Genomic DNA, 24,267 nt, shown 5'->3' with positions numbered 1-24,267 from the left:
ACTCCATGACCAGTGCTCTATCCACTGTGCCACCTAGCTGCCCCCATGGGTATTCTTCTCATGAAAAAAAAAAAGATTCTTGTTTCATAGTTTTGGAAATGATTTCTTTTCTAAATTATGTTTTAAAACTTTTACACCAATTCTTTTTTCTAGAACAAAAATGCTTTACAGTCAACCGGAAAAATCAATAGGTTTGAAAAAGTGCATAAACTCTTATTGTCAGATTTGCCAGAGTTGTTCCTTTTGTGTGGGAAAGTGATCCTCTATGTCTTATATAATTATCCTAAGTAAAGAGAACACTAGAAGATTCAGACCTAAGTGGAGTCAGATCCAATACTCCTATTGTCCAGAAACAAAACTGTGATCTATATCTTCTTTGAAAATGCAGGACAAGAAAAAGAAGAAAAAAGAAAAGAAATAAATAAAAAACAAAAACAAAAAAGAAGAAAATGAAGGGCCCAGAGTTGGTCACATGACCAACAAGATTAGGAGACTAAAAAATTTCTCTAGTCGTCATTAATTTTAAGGAAGGAAGGAAGGAAGGAAGGAAGGAAGGAAGGAAGGAAGGAAGGAAGGAAAAAAGGAAAGAAAGAATGGAAAGAAAGAAGGAAAAGAAAGAAAGAAGAGGAAGGAAAAAAAAGAAAGAAAGAAAGAAAGAAAGAGAGAGAGAGAGAGAGAGAGAGAAAGGAGGAGGGAGGGAGGAAGGAAGGAAGACAGGCAGGCAGGCAAAGCAGCAGAGGTAGACCAATTTTAGCTGTCTCAGGCCAAGAAACTAAGAATTAACAATGGCGAATGTTAGTCCCTAACAAGATCACTCAGCACCCCTCACCATTAGCTTCTATCCTCTGGATCAACACAGGATCAGACTCACTGGCTTATCTATCACTGGTTGTGGGACCTATTCAATAATTTTCCTACTGCTTCTGCATTCTCTTCCAAGATCTTGCTCCTGCCATCAGTGCATCATTCTATGGCAATGAGCTGCATATCTCACAACTCTGCCTAGCCACTTGTGAAAAAAGAAGAGCTATAGAGGAAGGGCTACCCTCCACCTGGAGCAGCACTCAACCAGAGAATTAAAGAAGGGAATAAACTGGGGTAGGACACCAGCATGTAGGGAATGAAACAGGCCTGACGGAAAGGGCAATGGCACCAACTGAATGCCAGTCCTGCACATCCTTAACCTCAAGACATTTAGGGCAGGAAATGAGGTTGATAAAAAGTGAATTTCCCTATATTTGAGGTTCAGCCCCTGGGGGTACATCTACCATCAAACAGAAAGGAGTTTTAGAAACACACAGGTTTTTGTGTTTCATCAGATATTGGTTCAAGTTCCTTTGTTTTGCAATATTTATTCACAGACATTAGAAGCATTTTAGATCTCAGTAGCCATCTTCCCTTCTGATTTAATATTTTCCCTATTGTTTTATCTCCTTGTGCTCCAGTTTTTTAACTGAGATTTCTCCTTTCTGAGATCTTTAGTCATTTTAATCTTGGTGATAACTACTTTAATCTACTTTAAATATTTTTATTTTAAATTCTACTATGACTTTAAATCATCTTAGGAGTAGGATTTAGTAGTTTTCATCTTAATTTTAATCTTGATTAAAACTACTATAGGAGAAAAACTATTATATGGTTTTCTGAGAGGTAGCAGGTAGAAGAATACCTGGGGCAATTTGGGCAATGTAAAACAAAACATGTCAATAAAAATTTTTCAAAAAAAAAAAAAGAAAGAAGTTGAAGGGTCCAATCTTGGTACATGAAAACAGATGATGATGTATACTGCCTAACTCATGATAGAAACAGAGAAAGCTATGGAAGTGAAATATTGTATACACTATGAGACAAGGTCATTTTGTTGGTTTTGCTCACTTCTTTTTCTTTATTACACCTCTCAAAGAAAAAAAATATCAATAATAAACTCTATTCTCTGTTGGTATAAGCCTACCAGGAAAAATGACTGATTTAGCATTTTTCTAAGGCAAGCATGGTTCTGCTTGTAAAAAAAGAAATGTTTAGAGTCCCCTCATGCCCCCAGATATGTATGTCTCCCAAGACATATTAAAATAACATTTATAGAAATCTTGAATAATGAAAATTTCCCAATTTAATAAGATATAGTTATACAGTGTAGGATAAGATAAAAGTTACTGTTTTGTTTCAATAGTCCAGAAGAATAGTCAATCTTTCAGGCATATCCCTAGAAAATAATTCTCCTAAATCCACTCATTCTCTCTATGACAACTCTTTTCAAAGGTTCTTCTTTTTAATACTCTCATTCTTTCAGGGTAATGGGAAAGGCCATGATATTAATTAGGCATAAGGTATTTCTTTCTAAATCTGGTTACCACTCAATCTGTTCAGGGCCTTTGTTTCATTCTTGACCTCTTATACTCTGTGCCTAAAAGAAAAAGGTTAGAGCCAAGAGAAGAGGAGAGAAGGACTTCAGTACAAGACATTGCTTCCCCAAAGTTTGAGTAAGAACTGATAAAATCTCCTTCCTGTAAAGGACCTTATACTATAGAAACATGTTTTAATTATATTTTCAGTTGAAACAAAAGAGAGCTTTTAATATGCTTATACACAAGGGAAAAATTCAATGCTGGGGGAAGGATACTGGCAAATGATTGCGGTTTGAAAAACAAAAGGCATCAATCATACTTTTTTTAATAAAAGATAAACAAATAGCCTAACTGAAATTCATTATACTTTAGTCACATTTTGGTTTATGCTATAACCTTCTGACTGACTGTTATTCTCACCTCAAATCTCCACCTACTCCAGTCCATCCTCCACTCAGCTGCCAACATGATTTTTCTAAAGAGCAGGCCTGTCTATGTCCTGCCCACCCCCATACATACTTCAAGTCAAGCTATTTATTAAGCCTACTATGAGCCATAAACTGGAGACAGAAAAAAAGATAAAAAACAGTCTCACTCTCAAGGATTTCACAGTTTAATTAGAGAGAGAGAGGATGCAAGCAAATATGTACAAACTAGATATATACAGGATAAATCAGAGATAATAAACAGGGAAAAGGCACTAACATTAAGTGGGACTGGGAAAGGCTTCTTGTAGAAGGTGAGATTTTATCTAAGATATAAAGGAAGGAAATTCCACCAGGAGATAGAGATGAGGATGAAGAAAATTCAAGGTATAGAGATAAAAAAAAGAAGTCTGGAGATACTGTGCTAAGTGCTGCAGATATAAAGAAAAGCAAAAGAAAGTCTCTCTTCTCAAAGTCTAAAGATTCACTAGGTGACTGGGTGAAAATAGTATCCTTCACAAGAATAGGAAAATTTTGGATATATTGAATTTGCACACACACACACACACACACACACACACACACACACTCAATAAATTTCACTACTTCCCTATCAGCTCTGGGATCAAATGTAAAATATTCTAGTTAGCATTTAAAGTCCTTCAAACCTTGCCCTTTCTTACCTTTACAATGTTTTCACACTTTATTCCTGCTTTGTGCTGGCCTGACTTAGGAAGTACTCAGTTAGCTTAGGTTTGATATTGGAACAAAATGTGGTACTCCTAGATCATTCATCAGTTAACAAAAGATTGACTTAGCTGCAGCAAAAGGACAACAAAGAGATGCATTGAGGAAACTTCCAGTTGACTCAGCTAGGTAATGCTGCATTGCTTGAGATTCCCATCTTCGTCAGTCCTGACCTGTGATATGCAAGAAGTCTGATACACTCAGTACTAAAGGAAGAAAAGAAAAACTAAAACGGAAACATAGCGAAAACAAAACAACGTCAGAACTCCCTGAAAGAGCGCCAGAAAGGACCTGTTCCTAGCTCTAAAGGATAGGGCACATGTAGTGGTGCTGCCAGATTTTTATAGTTTACAGCACAAGAGCAGCACCAGAACACTGGGCTACAACAAAAATGATCACACTTCCTGCATTACTGATGCCCATCACGGGTCAGGGAGAGTTGCCTAGGAGACCCAGAAAACAGGGTAGAAGAATCACAAAAATATTTGTCACATGAAAGACCTCTGAGGGATTCCCCCCTTCTCCTGTGAGAACTTTTTGTTTCTAGAAAGCAAGCTCCTTCCCAACAATGTCTCCTCTTGGTTTTCTAAGCTTTCCTTGGAGATTTATACTGGCAGCAACATAGAGAGGTCAATCAGTCCTATTTTAGAGTAAGCAATGGACTACAGTAGGCTTGCCCTTTGCCATTACACATGCCACTAACCACTCCTCTGCTACTTGTCTGCCACTGCTCCTAGCAACAGTATTCTGCCCAGTGCTGTTAAGGTCTATGTCTGTGCCTACTAGCTACCATCACTGAGGCTCACATCTTCACCCACTCTGTGACCATCAATAGCTACACTTCTCTTTCACCACCCATTCTACTACTAGGAGGCTGAGTTCTATATACCCTATGATGAGAACTAGTGTTGCTATAGGCCTTAATAATATACCACTTCTGGGACCTGACTCCCTCTTGCCTTTCATGGTAGGCCTGACTTTGTCCCCTTATGCTTCATGCTTAGGACTGAGTCAGGCCTGTGCTGCCATTACTCTCCTGTGCTTGGCAGGAATACTATGGCTGTTGCTGCTCCTGCTTAGGACCTGACCACTCCAGTGCTGGGGCCTAGTCCATTCTTTCTTTTTTTTTTTTATTCTTTGCAAGGCAATTGGGGTTAAGTGACTTGGCCAGGATCACACAACTAGCAAGTGTCAAGTATCTGGTCTGAGACCAGATTTGAACTCAGCTATTTCTGACTCCAGGGCCAGTGCTGTATCCACTGCACCACCTAGCTGCCTCCTGGGGCCCAGTCCTGTAGGCTAGAGTATTATTACCCCTGGCTAGTCTATTGAAATTGATGAGATCAGAACTCTAAAAAACTAGCCCATCATGCCAGGGACTGGGTTTCCCTCTCTGTAAGTGGCTATCTGCTTGAATGCAGGAAATTCCTCCTGCCACTAGTCTGCCCTGATATGGAAATATTCAAGGATTCATTGATACATAATGATGCCAATCATACTTACCAACACACTGAAACATTTTAAGAACCTGTCTTTATTATGCTCAACATAGATTCAGGGTATCTAAAATTTACCACTGAGTACAAAATAAAGTTTTCCCAAGGTTTCTGTAGTTTCAATTATATCAGAGGAAAAAAAGATACAATTAAGATTTATTATTTCAAAACTATGTTTATAATATTTATAGTAAACTAATGGAGAGAGGAGGTTAACAACTCAAAAAAGAAGAAGAGAAAAACTACATCAGATCAAGTTATAAATTGATCAAAAAACATAGACAGGAGATAGGAATTTACAGCTGGCTAATGATTATCTTTAAACTGAGCCCAGAAATTATTTTACCCCTAACCAGTTAATACATCTTGAGTTAAATTATTGGAAGTCTCAACTAAATGCCACACTACAAGGAAAGCTTCAGCTGGCTATATGATTTTTCTTACAAATAAAATGGCCGTGCTGGAGTCAATTCAAAATGAAACTTAAAACTCTTATCCCCTATTGAGAGACGCAAGATCCACTAAAAACTTAAACTTATAAAGCTGCCACCAAGATTAGGAATTCCCAGTTCATGATTGCTAATTCCAAACTGCAAGTGGAGCCTACTTTCAGTGTACTTCTCCTGAGGCAATTATGAGATTGTGACCATTAACAATTCAAAAGCATCCAGTCTTTGCAGAAGGAGAGCACAGGAAATTATTAGGTATTTGTTCTTTCAATCTGCTAATATTTATTTCCTCCTTGCTACCAGGAAGGTAAACTGAGTTCTGAGTAAATCCCCTACAGGGATGAGGAACCTGCAGCCTCGAAGCCACAGGTGGATCTCTAGGTTCTCAAGCGCAGCCCTTTGATTTAGTCAGGTTCCCCACACCTGTATAGAACTGGAAAGGCCCAGGAACATAGCTGGAGGGAGTAGAGGACAGTAGAACACAATTATCTTCAAACCATAGCTCTTAAAAATGTAGGGCATTCTCACATCAATGTCTCTTTGAGGAGTGATCCACCACAGGTATTTTAGTCTTCTACCTCCTTTAATTTCAGGGGTAAAAGTTGCCTACCATTTCTAGATGCATCACCCAAATTATTTCTTCTGAGGTGTGTTAGAAATAGGCTTGACACCAAAAATTTAGTATCAAGAAAATGTATTACAGAGAAAGTCCAGAGGATTTAGACGTTTCTGGCCAGAAGCGGGCTCCACCCCTCTTCAGGAGGGATGGGCCTGCAAGTGCAAGGGCAAGTGTGCTTTTACGCAGTTGAATTCGGTGCGAAACCTCCCAGGCCTGGATTGGTCCATCCCTTCCCAGGTTACACCTTTCCTTACATGTTTCCCCTTGATATGCTCAGGTATGTTCCCCCTCCCTTGGTCATACCTCCCATGACTCGTTAATGAGGCTCTAATTTTGTGCGGGGTGTGTCAGATAATAGTAATGAAGTTCATTAAGCAAGCGCACTAACATTTTTCAGGTGTCCTCAGGTTGACCCTAACTGGTCTGAGCTAGCTCGACCCTTATCTTGATTTTGGAGTCTTTATGGAACCATCTACTTACTTTTTATTGGCTAAGCCTGAGCCCACCTATAGTGTACTACTTTCTGGAGCTGTTGTTCTTTAAATCTCTGCGTGGAAACGTAAGCCCTTCTAACTCTAACAGGTGTATAGCTGGAATACTCTCTTTCCTTCTTTACTCAGATCTCTAAGTCTCTGAACTAGTTGCCTTCCATAGGGCTTTGCCAAATCCTTCACCAAAATGAAACAGAGTTACCAGTCTGGACTATTGGAACTCACCAAGGCTTAGCTATTTAACACCCACTGGGGCTTCACAAATTTGTTTGCTCAGCCAATCTGTTGTTCTCTTGATTCACTCAAGGGACTTCTCAGTACCTTATAAATGATGGCTACAGTTACAGTTAGCTTAACACATTGTTACCACATATAAACCTCGAATCTATGGTTAAATACTGTTACTACATCAACTGAATCGGGGATAGGGATCACATCTTTCCTTTCACATGTAAAACAAGGAGGAAATAGGAGGAGATGATCCTTAAGGTGCCTTCTATTAAATTATTTTAAAGAGCAAGTTTACCTAGTCCATTTAAAATGTGATTTAATTATACATGATTGTTTTGGAACTCTGCAAGGTCCTTCAGCAAAGCTTTACTCTGACACCTGGGTTCTCAAAGGCTAGGTCAACAGAGCACAAGCTCTGACAGGTCCTTTGACACTGGAATATGCTCCATTCCCACTCCCACTCCCAACTAACTACACGTCTAAGAACCAGCCAAGCTAAATTCACAAAGTTTCACTAGCAGGCTAGCCATAGGATGAGGAATGTTTTGGACTACAGCAACTCGCAAAGAATACCTATCGTGATTAAATGGTTGCAATCTTTGTCCATGAAGGATTACACCCACAACAACAAAATCAAAGACCCTTGAAGTATTGTGTAGTAAGTTAAGTGTGACCTCCAATTCTAAGAACTTCAAAGCTCTTTCTTCAAAGAACTTCATCAGAGACATAATTAGGGTAAAATGATCAGGGCTGTGATGATGGATACTAAATTTAGAAGGTCTGAAAGCTCCTGAATAATTAGGAAGCTATCAAGTCTCTGCAGTGGTCTTTCTTCCTCCCCTCTATAGAACTGCTGCTGGTGGTTTCTCTGTCAGGGTCTACCAAAAAGTGATGCTCTCCATATAGTTCTTGTTCAAACGTGAAAATTCTTCAGACTCCATTCTTCCTCTCTCTCACTTCTCATACTTTATCAAACCTATTTACTACATCCCCTAATTGCATGTGGCACTATACCAAGAAACAGTATTGTTTTCTGGGAATTTATTATTTATCACTCTGCACTGGTATCTAAGCAATCCAACTGCTGTCATGTGACACTAAATGCCTAATAGATGCTTCCACTTTCTCTCCTTTCAATCTCTTCTAAACTCCTTACAATCCGACTTCTAATCTTATCATTTCACAGAAACTGCTCTCTCCAAAATGACTGATGATGTCTTTCTTACGTGCCAGATTCAATGTTTTTTTCAGTCCTTATTCTCCTTGACCTCTCTGCAGCCTTGGACACTGCTGATCACTCTCTTTTACTTGATTGTCTCTTCTCTTCTAAATTTTCCAGACACCATTTTCTTTTGGTTTTCCTTCTATATATCTGACTGTTCCTCCTCTAGCTCATACCTTTTAACCACAGGTGTCCCTCAAGGTTCTGTTTGGGGTCCCCTTCTTTTCTCTCTCTATACTACTTCACTTGGTGATCTCTTCAACTTTCATGGATTTAATTACTATCTCTATCTTGATGATTCTCAAATCTACCGTTCCTGCCTCAATCTATTTATCTTGTTAAGCAGACCAGAACTGGCCTCTAACCTGCTGGTGGTTAGAACCAAACAAACAGAGCAGTCAAGAGACAGGAGAGTCAGGACACAAACAGAAGCTTAATTAATTTCAGAGTGAGGAAAATGACACCTGTAGGTAGAAGCTCCTGCTCCTAAGAGGAGGGCTTAATATGCTGGATTAAAGGCATGTCTTATATACATACCAGGCAGGGCCATAACATAATTATTTTTGGGTCTTGAGTTACTGTTCTTATGGGCCCTGTAGGAACAGCATTGTCTCAAGTCTTGGGAGTTATGATTGCTTACAGGGGGCAGAATCAGTTCTATAACAGGTACGGGAATGTGTCTGTCAGTGACAAGACACAGGGATTATGAATATGTGATGAATGGCCCTGGGAAATAGGGTGAGCTAAATCCCTCAGTGAACACCTGGTGCTGGTCCAAGCAATACATTTCACCAGAGGGTGAGATGATTCCAGAGCATAAAGGATTATTGTTATGCCAAGATCAGGGCACAGACTGCTTGCTAGGCCTTAGCTTTGAAAAACTGGGTATCTCCAAAATAGTTTGAAAATCTCCAATCTAGCATCTCCAATTGCCTTTCAGATAGCTCAAACTGAATGCCTACTAGACATCTGAAACTCAATAGGTCTAAAACAGAACTGATAATCTTTTCTCCTAAACCCTCTTCTCCTTATATCTCCCCTGTTATTGTAGAGGGCAACACCATCCTTCCAGTCCCTTAGGCTCACAATCTAGGAATCATCCTGGATTCCCCACATCCAAGCTATTGCCAAGGCCTGTCAACTTCACCTCTGCAACATCTCTCAAATATACCCCCTTCTCTCCTCTAACATTGCTACCACTCTAGTTCAGGCCTTCATCACCACAGCCTACTGGTGGATCTATCTGCCTCAAGTCTCTCCCCATTCCCACCCATCCTCCATTCAGCCACTAAAGTGATTTTCCTAAAGTGCAGATCTAATCATGTAATGTACACACACACACACACACACACACACACACACACACACGCCCCCTCAAACTCCAGGGGCTTCCTATTGCTTCCAGGAGCAAAAATAAAATGTTCTGTTTGGCATTCAAAACCCTTTATAATCTCCTACTTTTTCAGTCTTCATAGACTTTATTCCTCTTTGCATACTCTTTGATCATGTGACACTGGCCTCTTTGTTGTTCCATGAAAAAGATACTCTATCTCTCCATCTCCCAGCTCCAGGAATTTTCTCTGTCTGTCCCCAATACCAGGAACACTCTACTTACTCTGCTCTGCCTACTGACCTCCTGGGCTTCCCCTAAGTCCCAACTAAAATCTCACCTTCTATAGGAAGCATTCCAGCCCTCTCAATTCCAGTGCCTTCTCTCCATTAATCATTTACTGTTTATTCTATATGTAGTTTGCTTTGTATAGATTTGTCTGTGTGTTGTCTCCCCCATTAGATTATTAGGGTAGAAATTGTCTTTTGCCTCTTTATACCCCTAGGACTTAACACATTGCCTGGTACATTGCAGGCATACTTAAATCAACATTTATTGATTGATTGATAATTTTCATCAGTGGAAGTCATCTTAGTTTTCAGTCAAATATGAGATCAAACTAGTTTATTGGTCATCTAATTTTTTCCCTACCTTCACATTTCCTTTTGAACCTTCTCCTTCAAACTTTCTGAGGTGGGAGGAAAGCCAAATATTATTTTTTTCTCATTGTAACATTTTAATGGTTTTATTTTTAAATAATATTTTATTTTCTCCCATTTACATGTCAAGAAAAACTTTAGCATTCATTTTTACAAGATTTTGAGTTCTACATTTTTCTCCCTCCCTTCCCTCCCCTCTTCTGAAAATGGTAGGCAATTTGATAGTTTTTACATGTGCTATCATGTAAAAATATTTCCATGTTAGTCACAGTTGTGAAAGAAATGGATCAAAAGAAAAAAATGAGAAAGAATGAAGTAAATGAAAAAAACATGCTTTGATTTGCATTCAGAGTCCATCAGTTCTTTATCTGAATATGGACAGCATTTTCCTTCATGATCATTGGATCATTGTGTTGTTGAGAAGAGATGAGACATTCATAGCTGATCATCACACAATGTTGCAGATACTGTGTACAATGTTTTCCTGGTTCTGTTCATTTTGCTTTGCATCATTTAGTACAAATCTTTCCAGGTTTTTCTGAAATCTGCTTGTTCATCATTTCTTATTGCACAATAGTATTCCATTTATATGCCACAACTTGTTCCGCCATTCCCCAACTGAGGAGTGTCCCCTCAATTTCCAATATTTTTTCAACATAAAAAGGTCTGCTATAAACATTTTTGCACATGTAGGTCCTTTTCCCTTTTTCGTGATCACTTTGGGATACAGACTTAGTGGTGATATTGCTGGATCAAAGGGGATGCACAATTTGGTTGCCCTTTAGGCATAGTTCCAAATTGCTCCCCAGAATGGTTAAATCAGGGGGCAGCTAAGTGGTGCAGTAGATAGAGCACTGGCCCTGAAGTCAGGAAGACCTGAGTTCAAATACAGCCTCAGACACTCAACACCTACTAGCTGTGTGACCCTTGGCAAGTCACTTAACTGCATTGCCTAGCAAACAAACAAACAAACAAACAAACAAACAAACAAACAAAACCAGAATGGTTAAATCAGTTCACAGCTCCACCAACAGTGCTTTAATGTCCCAGTTTTCCCACATCCCCTCCAACATTTATCATTTTCCTTTTCTGTCATATTAGCCAATCTGATGGGCGTGATGTGGTATCTCAGAGTTGTTTTAATTTGCATTTAAATTGCAATCAAATGTTATTTAGAACACTTTTTCATATGCCTATACTTTTGATTTCTTCATCTGAAAACTGCTTGTTCATATCTTTTGACCATTTATCAATTGGGGAATGGCTTGTATTCTTGTAGATTTGACTCAGTTCTCTACATAGTTGAGAAATAAGGCTTTTATCAGAGACACTTGCTGTAAAGATTGTTTCCCATCTTTCTGCTTTCCTTCTAATCTCAGTTGCCATCGGTTTTGTTTGTACAAAAGCTTTTTAATTTATTATCAAAATTATCTATTTTATATTTCATAATGCTCTCTATATCTTGTTTGGTCATAAATTCTTCCCTTCCCCATAGACATGACAGGTACACTATTCCACACTCTTCTAATTTGCTTATAGTGTTACTCTTTATGTCTAAATCATGCCAAAGTTTAATCATATCTAACTTTTCTAATATTCTATTTACCTCCTTAGTTTCTTTCTTCTTTATTTTTCGGTTGGATTTATTGAGTTCTGAGAAGGGACAGTCGAGGTCCCCCACAGGTATAGTTTTGCTGTCTATTTCTTCCTGTAATTAACTTAACTTCTCCTTTAAAAAAATTGGATGCTATACCACTTGGTACATATATGTTTAGTACTGATGTTGCTTCACTGTCTATGGTACCTTTTAGCAAGGTGTAGTTTCTTTCCTTATCTCTTTTAATTAGGTCTATTTTTGCTTTTACTTTGTCTGAGATCTGGATTGCTATTCCCGCTTTTTTTACTGCAGCTGAAGCATAACAGATTTGTGTCTCTCTGCTTCAGAAGTGTTTCCTGCAAACAACATATTGTAGGATTTTCTATTTCTTGATCCACTCTACTATCTGCTTTTGTTTTAGGGGAGAGTTCATCCCATTCACATTACAGTTATGATTGCTACCTGTGTATTTCCCTCCATCTTATTCTTTCTCCTGTTTGTCCTCTCTCTCCTTTTACCCTTTCCCTCACCAGTGTTTTGCTTCTGTCTAACACCTCCCCTGATCTGCCCTCCCTTCTGTCAGTCCCCACTTTGCTTTTACACTATCTCCTCCCCTCCCACTTCCCTGTCAGGTAAGATGGATTTCTATATTCAACTGGTTGTGTATATGATTCCCACTTTGAGCCAATACTGATGAGAGTAAGATTCAAGTGATGCTCGTCACCCATCTTCCCCTCTACTGTAATAGTTTTTTTGCACCTCTTCATATGAAATAATTTACCCCATTCTACCTCTCTCTTCCTTCTATATACATTATGCCCCTCTTTCTCATCCCTTAATTTTTTTATGTCCTTCCCTCATATTCACCTTATATGTATACCCTCTGTCTATGTATATTCCTTCTAGCTATATTATTAGTGATACAATTTTTAAGAATTACAAGTATCATCTTCCTGTGTAGGGATGTAAATAGTCTAGCTCTGTGAATCCCTTATGTTCTCTTTTCCCTTTTTACCTATGTATGTTTCTCTTAGGTTTTGATATTGAAGATCAAATTTTTGTTAGTTCTGGTTTTCTCGTGAAAGTTTGAAATCCTTCTATTTCATTGAATGACCATTTTTTCCCTTGATGTATTATGCTTAATTTTGCTGGATAAGTGATTCTTGGTTGTACTCCTAGTTTCTTTGCCTTCTAGAATATCATGTTCCATGACCTCTGATTCTTTAATGCTGCAGCTGCCAAGTGCTGCGTAATCCTGATTGTGACTCCCCAATATTTAAATAGTTTCTTTCTGGCCACTTAGAGTATTTTTTTTCCCTTGACCTGATGGTTCTGAAATTTGGCTATAATGTTCCTTGGAATTTTTATTTTGGGATCTCTTTCCTGAGGGTGATCAGTGGATTCTTTCAATGCCTATTTTGCCTTCGGGTTCCAGGATATCAGGACAGTTTTCCTTGACAATTTCTTGAAAAATGCTGTCCAGGTCCTCCTTTTTCTCTATGGCTTTCAGGTAGTCCAATCATTCTGATACTGTTTCTCCTGTGTCTGTTTTCTAGGTCAATTGTTTTCCAATGAGGTATTTTACATTTCCTTCCATTTCTTCATTCTTTTGAATCTGTTTGATTGATTCTTGATGTTTTATAGTCTCATTAGCTTCCACTTGCCCAATTCTAACTTTTAAGGTGTTGTTTTCTTCAGTTAGCTTTTGTACTTTCTTTTCCATTTGGTCAATTGTACTCTATAAGGAGTTGTTTTCTTCAGTGGATTTTTGTATCTCCTTTTTCAGTTGGCCAACTCTACTTTTTAAGCAGTTTTCCAAGTTGTTGATTCTTTTTTTCATAATTTTCTTACTTCACTCTCATTTCTCTTCCCATTTTTTCCTTGTACCTCTCTTGTATGATTTTTAAGCTCCTTTATGAGCTCTTTCATGAGTTGTTTTTGGTCTCAAGACCACTTCCTGTTTTTCTTTGGGGTTCTGCCCATAGGTGTTTTGACAGTGTAGTACTCTTCTGAGTCTATGTCTTGGTCTTCCCTGCCACCATAACAACTTCATCTGGTCAGGTTCTTTTTCTGTTGGGTTTGGTTTTGGGGGTGAGGGGGAGGGAGGAGGCTTTTTCCTTTCTTTATCAGGACTCTGCATCAGGGTGGAAGGGGCGCTGTCTCAGGCTTCTTGTGCCAGTGGTTGCAGGCCCTGGCTGTTTACCTGATGTTGTGCTGATGTTGCCCTGAGGGTCCTGGGGGACCCTCATGTCTGGTGCTGTGTTGAGGGGTGGGGTTGGGAGTGGCTGGCACTGCTGGAGGTCGTAGGGGTCTGGCAGCTTACCTGGGGTTCAGCTGCAATCCTAAAGGTGGTGTCTAGCATGTGCTGAGGCCTAGTGGCCCAAAAGGGGAAACTTCCTAACCCCAAATTCTTCTTCAGCCAAGACTGGAAGGTATGTAAGCCTCCCCCCACCCACTCCTTTCTTGTTCTGCAGTTGGGGTCACTCTCCAAGCACCAAGGCTTGGAGGTGCTTTTTGAGCAGGCAGTTACGAGACTGTCTCACACTCAGCCTGATGCTCTCAGGCTCTTGGTCCACTGGGTCGGTTCAAGGCCATGGACCTGGATACACCTTCTGCAGCATAGAGGACAAGGATGGATGTCCTATCAAAAGCGTATGCCCAATTCTGTCAATTCTTTTGGCGGTAGGGAATTGAAAAAAACTGCAGTTGCTTTTTGGTTCCCTGAGGCTTACTTACTCCCTTCCCTCTACACCCCTGAATCCTCCTTCATGGAGGTTATGGGGAAAAGTTAGAACAGCTAAAAATATCTTGACAGATTCTGGAGGTTTTGTGATTGATCATGAAGGAGTTTTGAAACACCTCCTTACAATCCTGGTCACTCTCTTCTCTTGAATCAAGAGGGTATCTGTTAACCCCTCTCATTGGAGAAGAGAGTTTCACCCTTTCTCCCTCACCTTTGATTTCACCCTCCCCTACCTGGGGAAAAGAAGGAAGGGTAAGGAGCAGCAGCTACAGCATGGGCCCCACTGGTAATGGCCTTGGGCTCCAGGGCAACCTTTGCCTGGAAGCATCACCCAGGTTCAGCACACCCTGCTCAAGGTAAAAAAGCTAGCCTCCAAACTTAGGTAAGCACACTCTTTTAAAGTTGTGGTTTTAACTGTTAATGATGAGATGTTGATTCTCTGTGTAAAGCAATTTGGAAATACATTTAACAAAATTGAAGTCACCTGATTGGTAATGAGTTTGCTTCATGTTTCAAAATGGTGAACTTTTTGTATCAGTTATGTCAAACAACTTTTCACAGTTTGGTTACTGCTAAAATAATTTGGCTATTGTTGGTTATTGCTTTAATGTGTAAACTTGCCAAAAAGCTTGTTTGCATTTCGGCTTGCTGAGAATTTGCAAGTCTATAGAAATAATCTCTAACTACTAGCTTTTTAGACCAGGACAAATTCAAATTTGAGATGTAAATCCTGGAAAAGTTTCTCCTAAGCTGTGATTAGTGAAACTTGCTGTGTGAGGTAAAAGCTCATAAGATTTTATTTTGAGTTGTCTAATGGATCATAATAATCCATTGATAAATCAATAATCTACCATCTGAGAAATGCCACAAGCTACTCAGAGAATGTGATACTGGTGGGAAGTCAGCATCAGGAAAAGCTGAAAGGACAATTTTAGCCTCAGTCTAAGATGGGATCCTCCTGGCTCAGTTTCCCCATTATGTTCCTTTGAAAGGGAATATTACCCACCTGGCTATTCCTGATTCTGGCTATGAGGTGGATTTGATACCACATGGCTGGAAAACTGAGTTATCTGAATCCAACCAGAACTAAGGATGTTTTATCCTCTTGATGAGGTCCAGAGGTGCAGGGGTGCTGGAACCCCAAGATCGCAACATGAGCCTTACCTGAATGAATTCAACCCAAATCTTCTTCCAGCCAAAGAAAAAGTTTATTAGAGATAAACCATACAGGCCAGACTCTTAAGGAATCTGAACATTAGTAACGCCAGTAGGGACAAATGGGAATGAGAAAGTCTCAGCCTTTTGGGCATGAGAGAATCTCAGGGTTTGAATGGGGGCCAGAGTGGATCTTACATACACTAAAGTAACTTTGGATGGCCAGAGGAGGGGGCTGGGAAAAGGGTCTAGGTGAAAATTCCCATGGGAAGGTCTGAGAGATTGAATAGACAATGGCAATAGATAATGAAGGGAACTGGAAGTTTGAAAGGCATCTGAATAAGATCAAAAGGTGGGGCTAGGGCTTTAAGAGGGAGACAAGTAGCTAGACAAATGGGAGCCAGATTCCCTTTGGGCAAGGGGTGAAGATCTTGGCTTGAGCCCACACCCCATCACTCTCATGTTTGGGCCCTAAATCTAGTCCCTGCTTTATATCTGGGCCCTGGAGTCTTTTCTGTCAGATTTGTATCTTCCAGACTACAACCCATTCACCTACAGTTGGTAGCAAACAGCGAGTACCATCCAATGTCTCCCCATTATTCGCTGGATGCATCCTGTGCTTGGTTCCAGTCAACCTCCTCTTTGGGACCCCTTTGCCAGCTGGAAGTAGTTTCAGAAGCCGAGGCCTTCGCCCCTTACACCAAAAGAATTTGGGTCCCATTTGTTTGAGGTGGGAATGATGGGGTTAGGATCTGGACCCCAGAAAGGAAAAAACCCTGGACTTCCCTACATGGCCAAATCTCTGGCATTCGCCTGAGGCTAGAATCCCATCAATTGGCCTTTCATTGTGGCTACACCCAATCTCCCAATTCTCTGTTACCTTTAACCTAGCCTAGCCCTCTATTGTCTTACCTCCCTATAGCCCCAGACCTTTCCCACCTTTAATCCTAGCTAGGCTCCATTCTCCCTTGGCCACATGGCCAGCTCCCAGGAGTTCTGTTCACCCCAGTTTACTGGCCACTGCCATCCAAATCTTCCTTAGACCCCTCTTCCAGTCACCGCAAAGTACTTGGCCACTCCTAGATCCCTCCTGTAGTCTTTCTGTATATAAGGTCCACCTTGTCTCCATTAAGGTACTCAGATTCTTACAATCTAGCCACTGCTCAGATTCTCAGAATCTAGCTAACACCTCACAGCTCTCAGATTCCTCAAGAATCTGGCTAATATGGCAGATCTTTAATAAACCTTGTCTTTGGCCGAAAAAAATTAGTATTAAATTTGAAAATAAATATTTCATGTGAAATAATTAACACCTCATTTCCCTTTTGTTTAATTTTCTTTATTTTGTTCATTTAATGTAATTTGTTTATTTTACCACCCCCCTAAAAAAATCACAAAAAAGCAATAAGTACTACAAAAAGTTTTTAGTTATACATAAAGATCACAGCTGGGTTCTTCCTTAGTTTTACAAGAACAAATTTCTACCCTAACTATTCTTAGCTAATTGAAGTCAAAAGAAAACAACACACCTGTACTTACACATTCCTTTGCAAAGACCAGCCCTATCTATGATTACATGCATTTAATTTCTTTGTAATTACTTTTGGGGTTTTATCTGTGATGGCTTATTACTTTGATATGTGAAAGTGAAAACCTATTGTCAATAGTATATGTATGGGAGATAATTTTCTATTCATGATAATAGATTTTGAATCATAGAATTTATACTGATAGCCTCAAAGAAATACAATGCACATAATCATAGGGCTCATCTTTGCAAAAGAATGTGTAGGTACAGGTATGTAGTTTATATCTGTTTTAAGGAGGCTGGGCAGATTTCCATTTAAAGGGATAAAAAAGGCATAAAAAGCTCAACTTATGGGGAGATCTGCTAAACCAGAGGTTTAGCAGAATTGTTACTTTCATTCAAGAGATATTTTTCTATTGTGACTATGGAAAATGAAGAAACTGAGGGAACCACCTCATTTTAATTAGTAATCATATCTTATTTCATAATTTATATTATGTAAAATTGTTTTTATTGAATTTTGGGGTCTATGAGTGTTTTGTTAGGTTTTAGCGATGAGCCTGAATCATTGGATTGCCCTGGTCCAGAAAAAGTATAGTTGAATTACAATAAAGACAAGTTGATAGTTGCCTAGTATTTCATTTTCTTATAGGAAAATTTGGTTTTGGATTATTTTAATATTTTTCAGAGTACTAACAGTTAAGTTAATGTTCAGAAGTAAGAGAACAGATGTTTTACAGTATTTTAAATGAAGTCAAGGTTCCCTCTGAAACCATAATCATTGACAATTTATTAAGTACTCACTATAGTATATGTCATGTACTATGCTACGTACTGGAAATACAAAATCAAATGAAATATCCCTTGGCCTCAAAGACCCATGCTTAACACAAGTATTCTGTTATACTATATATAAGTGAATCATAGAATCACAGAATTTTAGAACTGGAAGGTATCTCAATAGCCAATTAATCCAATCTATACCCCAGAAGAATCTCCATTATAATATCAAATAAGTAGACATTCAGACTTTGATGGAATACATTTGGTTATGGGAAAGTCAGGGAGTCCATTCCACTTTTAGACAACATTAATTATTAGATTACCATAGTCTTTGAAGAGTTCAAGGTGAAAGTCACTAAAAGGGCAACTGAGAGACAAATACTGGCCACAAATGGATTGTAGCGTATTACCACAAAGGCAACTGGGGGGTGCAGTGGATAGACTTTGTTATTTAAGAGTCAGAAATATCTGAATTTGAACCTGCTTCAGACATGTACTAGATGTATAGCCCTAGGCAAATCATTAAATTGCTCTCTCCCTTAGTTTCTTCATCTGTAAAATGGGCATAATGATGGCGCTAACCTTATAGGGTTGTTATGAGGATCAAATGGGGAATATGTGTAAAGTACTCTGCAAACCTTAAAGCTTTAATATTATTATTATTATTATTATCATTAGGTATTTGGATGGTATTTGAATTTGTTTAATCAAGGCCTTTTTCATCCTTTTAAATGAAAATCTGCCCAGCCTACATGAAAAAGATGTTTCATATTACTATCTTTGATATGTGAAAATGAAACCCATTGTCAATAGTACTCGTGAGATAATTTTTAGTCATGACAATAGATTTGGAAGCACCAAATTTATAATTATTCAGCCTCCATACCCTCATGCAAAAAACTGCACATCAGAAGTAGTATAAAAGATATAAACAAAGAGATATGTAACCAGAAAAGGAGGTAGAGTGATGTAGCAAGAGTGAAGACTGTATGTTTCGTGGGTATTGTCATATCATGAGATCTAGAATAAGATTTAATGGATTCCCTGTAGGTGATTTAGAGAAGATCTGAAAAAGGGTAGAAAGAGAAAGATGGCCACAATTTGTCACATCAATGAAATCCCACATCCATTGAGGAAATATTTTGTACATATTAGTGTGCTAATTATCATTTCCCTTGTTAAATATATAAAGTGAAGTTTTTCTGGGCTTTGGGAATTTCATCCACCCCTTATAGTTTCCTCAGAATTCCTATTAAAGACTGATGCCTTCAGGCAATTCCAAAATTCCAAACCTAAAATAAGTATTCATACTTTTTCATCACATGATTCTTGTCCATGTCCTTTCAAATTATTGATAAATGATCCATTCAACATACTAAAAGTCTTTTAACAATACGGGTACCACTCAAGAACTTAAGTTGATAATGTACCACCTCACTAGGTGCTATCTAATATGCTAACTTAGCCACTTCCTCTTTTTCTAATGATGGGTTTTCTGGATATTTTTACACTATTTTTTATTGTATTACATAATTTCTTGCTCACAAATCATTAATAATATTTATCACCATCATTCATTTTTTTCTACATGAAATTACAAGTAAAATTTATTTCCAAGAATAAAACCTGCTGTCTTCATTATTAATTGCTTTAACAACTATAATTTATCCATTTGGTTGCTGACAAACATTTGCTTATGATATGCCAGGCTCTGTGCTAAGCACTGGGGAATACAAAAAGAGGTAAAGGACAATCTCTGCCTCAAGAAATTCAGAATCTGGGACAGCTAGGTGGCTCAGTGGATATGGTTCTGGCCTCGGAATCAGGAGGACCTGAGCTCAACTCTGGCCTTAGACACTTGACACTTACTAGCAGTGTGACCCTGGGCAAGTCACTTAACCCCAATTGCCTCACCCCCCCAAAAAAATTCAGAATTTATTAGGGAAAACAACAAACAAACAAATACATGTCATGGTTAAATTTAATTCTCTTTTCTAAGCTGATGATTCTCAAATCTACCTATCCTACCCTAACTTCTCTGCTGACCTCCAGTATTGCATCTCTTACTGCTTCTCATACATCTCAAACTGGATGTCCAGTAGACTTCTTAAACTCAACATTTCCAAAACTAAACTTATAACTCCTTTAAACTTCCCCCTCTCCAAAATCCCTTATTACTGTCAAAGGCATCATGATCCTCCCAAAGTCTCAGGCTTAAAACCTCTCACCCCCCATATCCAAGAAAAAAAATGCTACTGATTTATATTTAATATACATTTAGAACAAGATGAACATTTGCACAAATGAGAAGAAAGAGTTTATGTTAATTCAGTGAAACATGAAGTGTATCCTGTTTTGAGGTCCACAGCTAAGTCTGTCTATATAATGCAACACTCCTGAATAAGTAAACAACAAGAAAATTATAGTATAACATTAAAGATATTTTAGTTATCACATATAGTTACATAGAAGGATAATTCCCAAATATAAAAAATAATTCTTACAATTCAAATGGGAAGATGCCAACTTAACTGCCTAATGATACACATATGAAGACTGGAAATGCAGCTCAATGGGTAGGAATGATGCTTGAGCATCTCATGCTCAAAATATTATGCCAAATGGTAAAATGGCACATTCCAATAGTATTTATTCCTTAACTATAAGCTATCTGCCAGTAGAACATTTGTTCATATGCTACAAAAAATAATGTCATGATAAATTGGACACTTCTGAATTGTGCGTTGATTCAGATGACTATTAGGATGATATTTTTCACAGAGTAATAAATCATTTTCAAAGTCTGAACTGAGCTTGCACTGGCAAAAATATAAATAAATAAATAAATAAAGCATAAGTTGTCTTTTACACCTTTAGGTCCTAAAAGCCTTTTAAAGCTGGAGATTTTTCAAGTGTAAGCTGGATGACCACCGGAATCTTTCCTCCAGAGTTAAATGGAATGCTTTGCTATGCAAAAGGTGAGTCTGATCTTTGCAAAAGTCAATAGCTTTCTAGTGGTAAAGGGATTTATCTTTTGGAGGTAAATTAACTATTTTAACATAACATTTATTGTTGTAGTATCCAATTCTTCATGAGCCCATTTGGGGTTTTCTTGGCAAAGATGCTGGAGTAGTTTGCCTTTACCTTCTCCAGCTCATTATACAGATAAGAAAACTGAGGCAAACAGGGTTAAGTGACTTGCCCAGGATCACACAGCTAGTAAGTGTTGGACCTCACATTTGAACTCAGGTTTTTCTGACTCCAGGCCCAGCATTCTATCCACTCACCGCCTAGCTGCCAACATAATATTTAGCACAACACTAAAAGGTAACTTTAGTGTCGTAAAATAAAATTGTATAAATACTTACAGGAATCTAAGATTAGTTTGTTCCCTATTTGTGTCCAATCTTTTTTTTTAATCCATGAAGAATCTGAAAATAATACAGCAACTCAAAATTCATTTTTGACCAAAAATGGTTCAAACATAAAGGCTAGAAATTCCAAGTTAAGTTCTAATACTATCCAGAATTTCCTCTGGGGCTTCTCTCCCCTAATTTACAGGTTGTGTTCCTGCATCTAAGACCAACCAGGTTCAAAGTCCCTCTGTGTATTTATACTCCTAAAACTATAGTTCATGAGGTTTACATTCACTTTTAGTAGTCAGCCATTTGACACAATTAGATAAAAAGCAAAGGCATTTATTTACTGAAATGTCAGGATATGAAGTACTACCAGGAAAATATTTTCCCAGCGAACCTTGTACCCACTCTCCCCCAAATACACACAGCTTCAGCGGGCCGAATGGACACACACCAAGAACATGTGTGACCAAGGCAATTCATACCTCCGGCATTGCAGGACCCTGGTGTAATTTTCTCATGGTATCTTCATCCTGCTCTTCCTAGGTGCAGTGTAACTACTGAGTCATTTGTTATTTTATGCAGGTCCTTGGACCTGCTTACTCTCTGAAGCTCAACTAGAATCCAAAGCTAGCTTCTGTAAGGCCTGTTTTCTCTGGAATACCACATTTTCTACTGGTTGAATTCCTCTGCTGTGAGATACTACTGCTGATGGGGAAGAAAACAAATCCCACCTCCTTATGCTGAACTCTGGAAGGAAAGTTCAAGAGTGATTCCCTCTCAAGGGTTAAGTTTTTCCTCTATAGCTGATGCTCCTCCCTGCTGTCAGAGATGACTCTCTTAAGAGACAATGTCTACTGAGTTGACTGGCTTGCTTTTTTTTTTAAAGCTTTTACAAAGACATAGCAAGAACAGAAGTTACAAACATCTGATTCAATGCCTAGGAAATATACTTTTCCCTATACCATCTCAGTTTCTGGGGAGAGTAGACATAGATTTAACATAGTTTCTACATAACATTCACCCCACACCACATACCTAAATTCACCCAAATGTGGCATAGCCAATAAATAGGATCTCTGCTTGGATTGGGCCAGGAAGGTCTCTAAGGACTTTATTCTCCATCTGGCTTCTAGAAAATTCCAGTGTGGGCTCTAGCTCCTGGACTTCTCATGGCTCGTTCTGATCTTTTGAAGCTAACAATTCATAGTAATATCCAAACTCCTTTACAAATCAGTCAGTGATGGGGAAGCAAGGTGGCACAGTGGATAGAGCATCAGCCCTGGATTCAGGAGGACCTAAGTTCAAATACAGCCTCAGACACCTAACACTTACTATCTGTGTGACCTTGCGCAAGTCACTTAACCCCATTGCCTAAAACAACAAAGGCCAAAAAAAAATAACAGATTTGAGGTTTCCTTATTTTCTTCCTTGTACACCTCCAGTCTTTTCGCTGTTTTCATTTTCCCTGATCCACCAGATCCAGATTCTGCAACTCAATGTTTTCCTTAAATCAGCTCCTTTCTCAGATAGTGATCACAGTTATGATTTTGAGATTATGGATCCTCCAACAACTAGTTTTTGTTTAGGATGGAATAAAAGTTCTCAAAATCCCAGGGGATTACACATTGCTCTCAACTTTGTCATATTTTCATTTTAGAACTGCTTTCATGTTTGTAAACATCAAAATGCTTGCACTTATGTTTAATTAACACTGTCCACCAATCCCAGAGTAATTACACTCCTAAGATGTACAAATAACCGTCTGATTGATGTGAAATGTGAAGCCACAGACTGCCCCCCTACCTGTTCATATCAGTTATTGTTCTTTTTAGCATTTCACTGCTTTACACAATTCAAGGTGGTGAGGCAATTGGTGAAGCCTTATGTCACCAAGTTTCCACTGAGTTTATGTCTAGGATCACACAGGCATATTCTGGGAACCTTAATTCAATGATTCCTAGAAAATCTCGTGGAAGGCTTGGAGGCATAATCTTTCAGCCGAAGTGACCTGTTATTTTTTATTCACGAAGAGTATGAGCTCTGATCTCTGGAACTTGAAACTAAAAGAGCAAATTCTGTTTAACCCACTCTGGCAGCCCAGGACAGGGCAGGGTACATGACTTTAAAGATGTTGTCCTAGGGAGAGCCTCTCCACCATTCTCCGTGATATATCTCCCACCCCTGGGAAGTCTCCTTCCTCCCTCTGCCAAGCTCTTCCTCCTCCCCCCCCCACTGTATTAATTAGATTAGAGTCGCAGCTCTTTCGCACCTACTGGTCCTTTCCTTCCGTAAATCGCCTCCCAGGGGACTCAGCGTGGTACTCGCCCGCCCCGCTCCTTTCCAGGGCTTCTCCTCCACAGAGTGGCTCGAGCGCCTCCCGGCGACCGCCCGGCACAGTCCTCGGCGCGGGCTCCCCGCCTCCCCGGCCAGTGTTCCTCTCCCGGGCCCTCAGTCACAGGAAAAGGAAACCCGGCGGGCGTGGGGCGGGGAAGGAAAGGGGTGGAGGGGACTGCGAGTTCTTGAAGTTAGTCCAGCCGGAGGGATGCGAGGGTCGGCCAGAGCTGCGGTTTCTTTGTGTCACTCTCTGTGTGACGTTAGCCGGGGGCAAGGAGGAAAGGAATGAAGTTACAGTCAGGACAGAAAACAAAGTCAGCGGGTCACCTGGCAGGGGCTTAGCGCATTATGCAACGACCCGAATGTTGGGTCGTTCTCTCCTCCTCCTTCCCCTCGCCCCCCCCCTTTCCCCCTTCTTAAGCAGTTTCAAGTTGAAGTTATGGGGAGAAGGGACCACAAAGCAAGTGTTCTGGTCTTGACTATTATAAACGTTCGAAGGTGCGGACTCTTTGGATTTACCCCTCACCCCCGCAATTTCTCTCTGAATTACCATTTGTAAAAAGGCAACTATCTAAGGAAATGATCAGAGAATAGCAGGAAAGGCATTTGAAATCAACCCCATTATTCCGAGATCACAGCGTCCTCCACAGGGCACCGACTGCAGCAGGGACACCCGGCTAAGCACCGGACTACAAAGGAAAGCCCTCCCTTGCCTCGCGCTGCACGTCGGTCCGTCTTCAAAGAGTTAAAA

At 39.4% G+C, this 24,267-nt stretch overlaps 1 long non-coding RNA gene across 2 annotated transcripts in view; it reads right to left on the bottom strand.

Annotated features, from left to right (window-relative positions):
• The window catches only part of LOC144456210 (uncharacterized), a 93,796-nt gene extending 69,918 nt beyond the window's left edge, over positions 1-23,878 (bottom strand). For both annotated transcript variants that reach the window (XR_013485125.1, XR_013485124.1), the window contains exon 1: positions 23,452-23,878. This is a non-coding gene — a long non-coding RNA (uncharacterized LOC144456210). The remainder of the gene's footprint in view (positions 1-23,451) is intronic.
• Positions 23,879-24,267: the final 389 nt, after the last annotated feature.

Source organism: Phascolarctos cinereus, unplaced genomic scaffold (genome assembly GCF_003287225.1).
Source record: "Phascolarctos cinereus isolate Bilbo 61053 unplaced genomic scaffold, phaCin_HiC Scaffold_3;HRSCAF=262, whole genome shotgun sequence".
NCBI classification, from domain to species: Eukaryota; Metazoa; Chordata; class Mammalia; order Diprotodontia; family Phascolarctidae; genus Phascolarctos; species Phascolarctos cinereus.
This window is presented reverse-complemented; position numbering and strand designations above follow the sequence as displayed.